We start from the raw sequence: 11,815 nt of genomic DNA, 5'->3' as shown, positions 1-11,815 counted from the left end.
GAGGAGGAATCTTATATCATGTCTGAATCATATTCACCTGGCCACAAATTTGGCTCCTCCAAGGCCTGGCAAGTCTTTGGTCTAAGCTGTGCCAGATGGCATTTTAGAATGTACCTTGGATTTAATTTATCAATACGATGTGAGTGGTGACACATAGAGGTCAATGCCATGGAAAGAAGAGTTTATTACTTATAGTTCCCAAGAGGAGGGGGCACGCTGCACCATGCCAGGCCACTCAGGGAAGCACCAGGGTAGTGAGGAAGCAGAAGGAGCAAGGGGAAAACATGGGCAAAAAGCTCCTACTTTGCTAGCAGTGGCAAGTTTTTAGGTGAGGACATCCCTTCTTGGGCACGAAGCAAAACAGATTTGGGGGCTTGGGGTTGGAGGACTTATAATATGATTTTCAAAAACCCATGAAAGGGAGACCACAGAGGAGATGTAAACAACTCTGGTCATCAGGTTGGCCCATGATTTCAGGATGCCAAAGCATCAATTACAGGATATCAAGAACAATCGTTACAGGTACTATAAGAGAATGAAGGGTAGGGCCCTCAGTGCTGTCAGGGAAGGATGTGTGGGAGCATCTGCTGATGTGTAGTTATGGAGATATTTCCTCAGAACTGTTGCTGTCCTCAAAACCAAACAACCTTTTGTATATGTGAGTGACATAGGTGCACTCAGACATGAAAGATTGGAACAAAACTTTCTCAGATAGCCATAGGAACTCAGTCTGTGGCTGGAGTCAAGGTTGTCAGGAGGGACTATGAGGGTAATTGCACATTAACCCATTTAGAAATCTGTAGTTATTTGTGATCCCTTCCTCACAAAATTTGAGATCCACAGGCTGTCACTCAGTCTTTCTTATTCATCTCTATATCCTCAAGGCCAAAACTGTGCCTGACACGTAGTATGTACTCAAATATATATTTGGTAACCAATGTTGGAGGAAGATGTGTGTCAATTTCTTAAGAGCTTTTTCCTACCACCTCTGCCAGAATGGGTGGGTATGTTATAGGGGCCATTTTTGTGGTACCTGATGGGTTTTTTAGGGAGCTGAGAATAAGCTTTCCACTGGCACACCACAATGTTCACCCCTGTCCGAGAGAAGGCTCTATTAGAACAGGTTGCTTTTGTTATCCCCATAGAATCCTGGTCTATAGCATAAGGAAGGTGATTATGGGCCATCTTCTCTGTCCTAGATACAAAAACAAAACACTTCTGGGGCCAGATGTGCATCTAGCTCTGCCTTAGCAGTTCCAGGATGAGGAGGATTCCTTATGGTAGAGCCCCCAGGCCAGAAGACATCTTGAATATGTCTTATACCAGCAATAAGCTGGGGCCCTCTAGTAGTGGAGTGACTTCCATCACTGGATGACAGACACTGTTTTGACAATTTGGTATCAAACTGAATAGAGTTAGGTCAGGATGGGCAGAACAGAACACAATTTTAAGGTCCTGGAATTACCAAAATGAAAACAAAAAACAAGAATCTTTTGGTCCAAAAAAATACTAATTACTGTGTATTATTACTGTGTATTAATACTGTGTATTAAGTACCTATTTAGGTCACAGAAAACTTTATTGAGATACTCATTTGGGTTTTGTCATTTCATCCCTTGTCCCATCATAAGAAAGAACCTAGGTTTCTGTATCCCCTAGACCTAAAACTTTTTGAATGACAGAGTCAAAAATAGAAATTTTCAGAAACTCTCCGCTTTAACTTTAGTTTGTGATGACCAGGGTCCTAGGTGAACTGTGTCCAACTGTCTGTGAGGGGTTAAAGTTGAAGAAGCAGGAGCTTCTGAGCCTGAGGAAAGGAGATTCCCCAAGACTGAAAAGGAATGGGATTCTTGAATATTAGGTTTCTTTTACTGCAATAATGTTACCACAAATTTAAGAGCTTTTAAGCTGTCTTAACAGCATGGATTTAGGGGTACCTGGGTGGCTCAGTCAGTTGAGAATCTGACTTTGGCTCAGGTCATGATCTCACAGTTTGTGAGTTCAAGTCCCACATCAGTCTCACTGCTGAGAGAGCTGTCAGCGCAGAGCTTGCTTCAGATCCTCTGTCCTCCTCTCTCTGCCCCTCCTCCACTTTTATTCTCTCAAAAATAAATAAAACATTTAAAATAAGTTAATTAAATTAAATTCTTCAAAAAAAATAGCACCCATTTATAATCTCACAATTCTGTGAGTCAGAAATCCTGGCACATTGTGGCTCAACTGGGCCCTCTGTTCAGGGCTTCCAAGGCCAAAATCAAGGTGTTGTGCAAGTTGGCCTCTTTTCTGGGGAAGAACCTGCTTCCAGGATCATTGAGGTTGAAGAATTCAATTCCATTTGGTTGTAAAACTGATGTCCTTGTTTCCTTGACACATGGCCCCTTCATCTTCAAGCCAACAAAGTTGTTGTGAAATCTTTCTCATTCTTCAAATCTCTTACTTCCCACTTATTACAAGGCTGAGAAAGATCTCTGCTTTTTAGAGCTCATGTAGTTAGACTAGGCCCACTTAGATAATCCAGGATAATGGCTCTACTTTAAGGTCAGCTGATTATTAATCTTAATTACATCCACGAAGTTCTTTTTTTCCATAATCACAGGAGTAACACCAGAGGGCAAGGTAATGGGAGCCAAAATTCTACCTGTCACAGGGTTTCTGGGGAGGAAAACAGCCTGGACCCCACTTTCACAGGGGGCCCAGAATAGGGAACACTATGAATTGGGTCTTTGGAAACAGGAGAAAGATGATCCTGGCCCAAAACAGCACGGGAGCCTCAGAGCAGCGCCACCCAGTGGGAGCACAGGCTTGAACAAGGTGCATACCCACGTAACCAGCATGATCTCTAAACCCAGGCCTTCTTCCTCTTACCCACATATTCTATCCAACATAAATCCCCCAGAAACTTTTTGCAAGGTGCTAAATTGTGGGAAAAGAGAGTGGAAAGAAAGCCAGCAAACATAAAGGGAAATTAAGTCTTCCATAAGGTAAGTGGTTAAAAGCTTACATGAGACTTGTCTGATTTAGAGAATCAAGGAAAGTTCCAATTTTTAAAAATACTGTTATGTAACACATACACACACACACACACACACACACACACACACGCACACACACATATATACACACACACAAACTACTATCTCATAAATTACCTCATTATCTCTTATAATAACATTAGGAAGCTTAAATTATTATTGTGCTTATTTTTCCAGATCAGGAAACTGAAATGCATAGAGCAATTAAAAATATATTAGATGTGATTTATTGAGAAGCTATTTTATGCCAGGTCCTGAGTTAAGTGCATTATCTCAATTAATCCTCACAACTACATGAGAAAGAGGTCATTATTACCCCATTTTAAATAAGGAATACAAAAGGTGCCTGGGTGGCTCAGTTGGTTAAGTGTCCAACTCTTCATCTTGGCTCAGGCCATGATCTCATGATTCATGAGATCAATCCCCATGTTGCGCTCTGCTCTAACAGCTTGGAGCCTGCTTGGGATTCTCTCTCTCTCCCTCTTTTTCTGCCCCTCCCTACCTCAAAATAAATAAATAAACATTAAAAATAAATAAACAAAATGAGGAATCCAAGGCTCTGGGAGACTAGATAATTTGCCCAATATCACAGGGCTCCTAAGTCACATGGAATAAAACCTAGGTCTGCCTTACTGTTTCTTTTAGGGAGATAAGTAAGGGACTGCCTCCTCTGAGGCTGAGGCCAGACACGCTCCTTCCTTTCTTAAGAATGACTGTTGCCAGCAGTAAGGAGGTTGGGGGCAGGGGGGCTAACCAGGGGAGAAGAAGCCAGTAGCGCAGAGCAAAGTTTGTGAATCACCAGCAAGCCTGCCCAATGTGTTGAAGCATTGAGCTCAGGGCTGCAGCCAAAGACAAAGGACCACCCAGTGCTCTGGAGAAGAGCTGCAAATTCCAGCTCTCCCATCCACACACATACAGCTTGGGAGGGAGGCAGAAGTTTTGGAGTTGCTGCGAGATTCCTACAGGGGTGAGCTGTAGTTGTCCTACAAGAACTGTCCAAGGGCCCTGCTGCTGAGAGCCCAGCTGCTTCCAGCTTAGCTCTTCTCCCTCCCACAGGACCTAGGGCCTCACTCATTGTCCTGGGATCACTAACCTCAGGACACCTTGGCCTGGCTAAGATTTGAGATGTACCCTCCTCCTCAATGTTCCTTTGGCCTCCCCACTTCATCTTTTTCTTTCTGAGAGTTTGGCTGCTCGCCCAAGAGGCAGATGGAAATAAAGTATCAAGCTCAGGAGGAAATCGGATTCATAGGGAGAAGGGACATCCAACCCAAGGAAAGATGCCGTGCAAATGCTAGATGCCAGGAGCAGGAGACAAAGTGGGTGGATTCTAGATTGAAGCTGAAGCTAGGGTTTGGCTTGAGGCTCAGATCAGGGGAGGATGGTTAAGCCACGTTAGAGCTGGGGTCAGAGTCAAGGCCCAAGTCAGGGCAAGTATTAGGCTGGCCTAAAAGCACAACAGATAGGAAAGAGCTTGGAGCCAATCTGAGTCCGATTTTAGTTCTGAACTATCACTTGCTAGCTGAGGGACTCTCAGCCTCCTACACAAACTTTCAGGGTTGTTGAAAGAAATGCTTGGAGAATTAAAATGTAAATGAGATAATGATTGTAAACTGGCTGCTGGTGCCTGACAAGCAGCAACTGCTTAATAATGAATGGTAGCTATGACGGTTATCCCTGTCCCTGTAGCAGAGATTGCGCCTTTGAGGCAGTGGGGGCACACCTTGTCCCGCCCTACTCAGCCCTGGGCCTCTGGACTGGACTGTCGATGCCAGGTCTGGCCAGCAGAGGGCGCAGGGTTCCCCTTTCCTCCCCTCTTTCTACCTCCTGCCCTTGCCTCAGAATTGCATTGTCTTGTAAAGCTGGAAGAGCTAGAATCTTAGGGACAGGGAGAAATGGAATCTTACAGACAGAATAGTGGTCTCAACTGGTTTGTAAGAACACTTGATTTTTTAGCAAAGACTAAAACGCAGCAGTGATGATGCTGAAAGCCATTACAGAGGAAGTTGTGCCGAGTCAGAGCCGGAGGCAGCCCTGTTGGGGTCGCCCTACTGATTGGCTGGGAGGATTCAGGACTGCCTCCCTACAGGAAAAATCCTTGTGTTTTTCATCTAACACGCGTGGGCTTTCTCTGTGTCTGGCAGTGCCCTTCCAGTTTCAGTATCTTGGCTTATTGTCCTCAGCCTTGCTGTTCACCAACAGGTGCCATAGGGCACCACAGGCTAATAAGTCGGGTGTGTTCATGGAAGCCCTCTCCCTGGTGATTCCCTGAGTGAGCCTTCCTGTGGCTTTTTTAACTTTCAAATGAGTCCCTGACATGGGAGATCCAGGCCCCTCTTGACCTACCTGCGAAAGCCCATGTCCGAAGCCAAGTGTAACCATGAGTGAGAGCAAGCCCCCGTGTGTGTGTGTGTGTGTGTGTGTGTGTGTGTGTGTGTGTGCGCGCGCGCGCGCTCTGTTCTCCCTAGCACAAGCCCCAGACTCCGGAAGGTAGTCCTTTCCCTGGTTTCTTTCCTCTGACCAACATCCCTGCCTGCTCTGGCTCCAGCCGGTCTGTCTTTTCAGCCTGCTCCCTCTTTGTTTAATTATCCCAAGAGAAGGGCCTCCTACGTGGGCAGGGAGTGTGGGCAGGAGCTCAGCACAGAAGCATATCTGCACATCACAGAAATGCAGACAAGAGAAGGCCTTGAAAGATGTGGAGAGAAGGCAGCCTAATGAGCCACAGAGGGAAGGGCTGAGCGGGCACCTCAAGGATTAAACTGTGACTGGTTCCTCTCCTAGCACTGGATCCCAGCTGTGTGTGTGTGTGTGTGTGTGTGTGTGAGAGAGAGAGAGAGAGAGAGAGAGAGAGAGAGAGAGAGAGTCAGGGGTGGAGGAGCCAGAGCCTATCCCACCACCCTGACACCGCTGTGTGTGAATACTAGGTTTCCTGGGTAAAGCGCTGATATTTTGTGGACCTGAAAGATTCCTAGAATAAGCAGTAACTTACAAGGCAGTCTATCTGGCTGTACATTACACACTATATTCTCCTCTCTTTAGTTGTTTCCCCAGAACATTTACTGAAGTGTTGTTTAAACGTTCTCCTCTTATCTCAATTGTGATATAGAATATTGAAAGAAGGATCATGTGCCCACACTTGAGCCAGTGTGGCAGTAGCTAGGTGATTGAGACTTCCCCAAGGGAAAAGCAAATTATTCTAGCTATAGGTGTCAAGCTGGGTGGGCCAGCACTCCCCTTCACAACACACACACACGCATGCACACACACACACACACACACACACACACACACACGTGTGCGCGCACACACCCACACACAGAGGGGAAGCAAAAACATGACAACCTTGGCAGGTCAAGGCTTGAATCAAAAAAGTAGCTTCCCTCAGAACTGAGGTTGGCCCTATATCAGGACATCTTGCACTTGTTTCCTTGACCTCTTTGGTCTCTGACTTGTTCTGGGACAAGGGTCAACGTCTTTTTCCTCTGGTTACCCATATTGACTTTGCAGTTCCCTCCTTGCTCTGGTCTAAAGTCCCCTGTTTCCTGGTCCTGAGCAATCCCATTCTCCCTGAATGCTGGCTCAATCCCTGGCATTGATGGAATTTCCTGATTTGAGAAACGAACTTCCACCCTCTTAGCATTGCATTTTCATCCCCTCCTATGCTCATAGTATTCCCCCTTCTCCATTCCAACTATTATTTGGAGTTGTTTTCCTCTTATAAACCATCTTCTTGAAACAATCTCTAGCCACCATCTCCTGGCCCTCACCTCCCCATCGCCCAACTGCATTTAGTTAGAGAGGACAGTATGAGCAAGCGTGATGAACAGCATGGACTGCACCATGAAACTCTAAACAACTCAAGGTTCCTTGAGCACAAAGACTGCAAATAAGTAATGAGAGTAGTGTGGAGAGTGCTTTGAGAACTTGTTGGAGAAAATGACAGGAGCCAGACCTTTGGAATAAACGTAAGCAAGAGGACAACTATTAACATGTAATTGTAAACATTACCATAATGAGAGGTACAAGGTGTTACAGAAGTACATAGGAGAGGCACCTAACTCAGGAAAGCTTCTCAGATGAGTTTCGTCTTCCATAACCCCTTTTCCAACATCAGCTTCTTTGAACACTCCTCCAACTCCAGTGTTGGCTAAAACCAGCAGTCCTGTGAGGATGGTACACCCTCTGCAAAAAGGGGTAGCAACTCTTGGTTTCACAACTCAGTACACAGATTTGGGGTCCTCTGCACTCACCAATGCTGCTTCTTCACTCTCAATACCTCTTTGCTCCTTGACACTCCTTGATATGTTCTTTGCCCTACTCTCTTCCCTTTCTCATTTTGGACCGCTGCAACCTTTTGAAGCCTACTTATTACTCACTTTAGACTGTGTTACCTACTTCATTGTCCTGCCCATTATTGTGCCCTTGTCCCTTTGTTTTTCCATCCCACCCAACTGGCAAAATCTCAACTTTGGGCGAATTGAACAATCAGTATTCTCCATGCTTGCATCTGACTATCTGAGCGCTCCTGGAGAAACTGATACCACTGGGACTTCATGGTCACCAACTCCTAAGTGGGTCCCAGTTATCTTATTACATGCCTCTAGTGCCCCCTCCCTCTTTCCCATTTTATACAGTTTTCTTAAGCCATCCTGACTTCTAAAATTTCAATCCTATCTACTCATACACACACACACACACACCAGTCACTGATAACCAGATCTCCAACTTCACAGAGAAAATAGAAAATATAAGATAGCAGCTGCCATTAAATCTATGCACCTACTGCGTTAATTAAGATACAGAAAAAGTTGCTATAACAAGAAGAGAAAAAAATGTAGGGCCTTAAGAGTGTAGTTTCTTTGTCATATGAAAGAACTTGGGGTAGTAAAACAACTGGAGTATGAAATATCCAGGCTCCTACCATCTTATCACTCCACCACCCCTGGTGTGTTACCTTCATGACATGACTGGAGATGGCTTACCCTCACATTCACATTCAACTTGCAGGAAAGGACAATGAGGAAGAAACAGTCCACTCCTCTCCTATAAGAGCTTGATCTGGAAGCTGCACTTATCACTGCTACCCACAACCCTGTCCAGAATATGGTCATAAAGCCATGCTTAGCTGCCAAGGCATCTAGAAAATAATAGTTGTTAGCTGGTTGGCCATGACTTATTTTAATCTATAACTATTTTCTTCTATCTTCCTCTTACAATTGAGGCTCTACTTTTATCAAAACCTAGAATCTTCCACATGGGCTCTGGATTACACACTTTCTTGCCTTCTCAGGAATCTTGCATTCAAAATTAATTAATTTCTCTCCTTCTTCCTCCCCCTCTCATTTCTTTTATTTGTTTTCCCTTTCTCGATCATGATGCTTGCTCCCCTTGTTTTCCTCCCACCTGTCTTTTGCAGGCTGGCCTTTCCCTATCCAGACTTTAAATATGGTCTTTTTCAGATTTCTGATCTGGTTCCTCATTTATTCTTATTTAACACACTCTCATTAATTCTATGGTTTGCATTACTTCTTATGCAAACTGTGCATTCAACTTCCTACTGGAATTCCTACTTAGATGTCTAATAAAGCATCTGAAACTTACCATGTCCAAAAGGGAACAGATTCACTGGTGGGAGTTGCTATCTGATGGTTACTATTTTCTCTATGAAGTGGGAGGGCGGGTTATTTATTGTGAGTGAATGATGGTGTATGTGCATGTGTGCATGTGGGGTGTGTGTGTGTGTGTGTGTGTGTGTGACATGAAATGAGAGATTTTACAAGTCCAAAGAAAATTTGAAAAAAATATTATGTAAAATGAGAGAAAGAAGGTGATCAGAGAAACTTAGTAAAACTTCTGATCATTCTGGGAAGCATCATAGTATGAGCACCTGAATTCTGATGTCCAAAATCCCTGGCTTTGAATTGTAGCTTTTTCACCTAGTAGTTTTGTGGCTTTGGGCAAGTTACTTAAATTCTGTCTGAGTCACAGTTTTTTTCATCTAAAATAGTAATCAATCATATCGGACTTAAATGCAGAGTTCTTTGTGAGGATTAAAAGTAATGAATGTGCTTTGAACAGAGTAGGTAATCACCAAAGAGTCCCTATCCAGTTACCAGAAACCTTATTCATTTTAATCTCATCCTTCTCCCTCACCCTCAACATGGAAGCATCCTCTAGATTCTGTTTGCCTCCTAAGTATCTCTTGGATCCATCTTCTCCACTGCCTCTATGACTTAGGTCAAGGCGCTATGCTATCATCTGTTATCTGAGTTACTGTCATAGACTCCCAATGGGTCCTACCCCTTAAGTTGCTCTCCACACCAGCTGCCATAACAATTACCCCAAATCTTTCTAAAGGTTAACAAATTTCTAGTGCTTCCAATTCATCCTTTCATCCTTGGGTGGCTTGCAAGGTCTGTATTTGCTACTTTCTTCCTGAGAGGTGTGTTAGTTTCCTGTTGCTACTATAACAAATTACCATGAATTTGGAAGCTTAAAACAACATCTTTTTATTAGGTCGCAAGCATGTGGGCCAGAAGTCTGGTACAGTATGGCTCGGTCCTCTGCTTAGGGTGTCACCAGGCTGAGGTCAAGATGTCAAGCAAGTGAAATTCTTTTCTGGAGGCTCTGGGGTGAACATCCATTTCCAAGCTCATTCTTGTCATTAACAGAATCTAGTTCCTCGTGCTTGTAGGACTATAGTCCCTATTTTCTGGCTGGCTCTCAGCCAGAGACTGCTCTCAGCTAGAGGCCAATCTCAGGCACCTGCTCCTGAGGTGCAATCCCGGCTCCTTCCTCAAGCCAGCCACAGCCCCTTGCATTCCTTGCCACGTGACCCCCTCCATCTTCAAGCTAGCAATAGTGTGTCAAGTCCTTCTCTTTTTTCAAATCTCTCTGACTTCCTCTTCTGCTGCCAACCAGAGTAAATTCTTGTGATTTGGCTAGGACCAGTTGGATAATCTCTTTATCTTGAGGTCAACTGATTAGTAACATTAACTACATCTGCAAAATCTCTTTTGTCATATAGCATCATCATGGAGGTAGCATCTTATCATATTTATAGGTTCTACCCACAAGTGAGAATCCTGAGTGCCATTTTGTAATTCCGCCTACCACAGGAGGAGAAGCCAGAAAAACATCGCTGAGAAATGCCAATGCCTTGAGCTGAGATGAGAAGGATGATCAGGAGTTAATTAGATAAGGAAGGAAAAGTTTCCAGAGAGCATGTGCAAAAGTCATGTAACCAGAGGACACAGATCCCCCAAAAAAATGAACTAAAGAAAGGCCAGTGTGTCTACAGGGGAGAGAACAAGGAGGACAGTGACTTAAAATGAGGTAGTTACAGAGGCCACTAGGAGCCAGACCATGCAGGTTTCAGAGACTCTGTGAAAAGGCTTTCTCCATCCCCAGAGCAGAGGTCATTAGAGTGGCACAATCAGATTTGTGTTCTGCACATATCACTCTGACTCTAAGGTGGAGGATGGAGGTAAGGGGGCATCTATAAAATGTGGTGGACCACTGAAGAAGCCAGAAGAGCAGTGCAGAAACAGTGCCATAATGTCCATGCAGATAGAAGCAGACCGAGTCAAGGAACGCTCAGTGGCTAAAATCAACAGGACTTCATGATTGATTGACTATGGGAGGGAGGCAGTTATGTTCCCCAGGAAGCAGAGACTAAGACAGAGATTACTGTGGAGGATGTTTACTAAGGAGCGCTCTTGGAGTCTACACGTATGCAAGAGCAAGGAAAGGAGGACTGGGTGAAGGGAGAAGCTGAGCAGCAATTCAGTCCCCACAAAGGCTTTGGTCAACCCCACGAGGAGCTGTGCATGTCTCTCAGAGTTGTCCTCTGTTGGGGTGAGGAGGCTGAACCTTTGTACCTCTGTGCTGAGCAGTCACTGGATGTAGGATGCCTCAGGAAGGGAATATGACCTTGCCTGAGCAGGCTTTCCTGAGCTCAGCCAACTCCCAAAGCAGCTGGCAGTGCAGAATAAATCCCTCATTTTTGGAGAGGAGTTTGGACTTTTTGTCACAGCCTCTACTACAGGTAAAAGAGCATAAGGGAGTAAGGCAGCCAGGCTGATTCCTAAATTTCTGATTTCTGCATCTTAGCAGATATACAACCATATATTGTAATCATTGGCTTACCTGTCATTTTCCCCCAGGAGGGTGGGAGCTACTCGGGCACAGACCGTATCAAACAGTGAGTACACAGCCCTATGGCTGGCACATACTTTGCTGAATAAGTGAATGTCTGTCTACTCCTATTTCCACTCCTCTCTCTCCTACATTTCCTTTGCTCCCCACCCCCACACCCTACCGCCATCCAATGTGGGAAAAGTCCAGCAGGTTATCTGAGGTGCCACCTGTGCTGGAGCTGAACAAACAGCAAATCAGGCTCTTCTGGTCCAGGGCACTCTGATGGGGAAGGCAGGCAGTGCCAGGAGGAGGGGAGTTAGGGGAGACAGGTGACGACATCCCCACCCACCTCAAGCCTAAATCCTCCTTCAATGTCCCAGCCCCTGTAAACTCAGTGCTAGCTGGAACAGGTCCTCTCCGAAAGACAGCTTGCATAGGGCTCTCTGAATTCCCCGTAAACTCAGACCTCATCCACAGTCTAATCTGGTCTTTGACTGATGCTCCCACCTCCAACAGCTACTGCTGGGGGCCGCACGCAGAGTGGAATTTCAGGGTCATATTGGAGTTTCCTTGTAATGGAGGAGAATGGATAGCCAGCAGGGCAGAAATCTTAGTGGAGGCAAGTCCTGCCCAAGGAACCGAAC

The sequence above is a fragment of the Panthera pardus genome, unplaced genomic scaffold (genome assembly GCF_024362965.1).
Source record: "Panthera pardus isolate Hobbes unplaced genomic scaffold, ASM2436296v1 HiC_scaffold_12, whole genome shotgun sequence".
NCBI classification, from domain to species: domain Eukaryota; kingdom Metazoa; phylum Chordata; class Mammalia; order Carnivora; family Felidae; genus Panthera; species Panthera pardus.
This window is presented reverse-complemented; position numbering follows the sequence as displayed.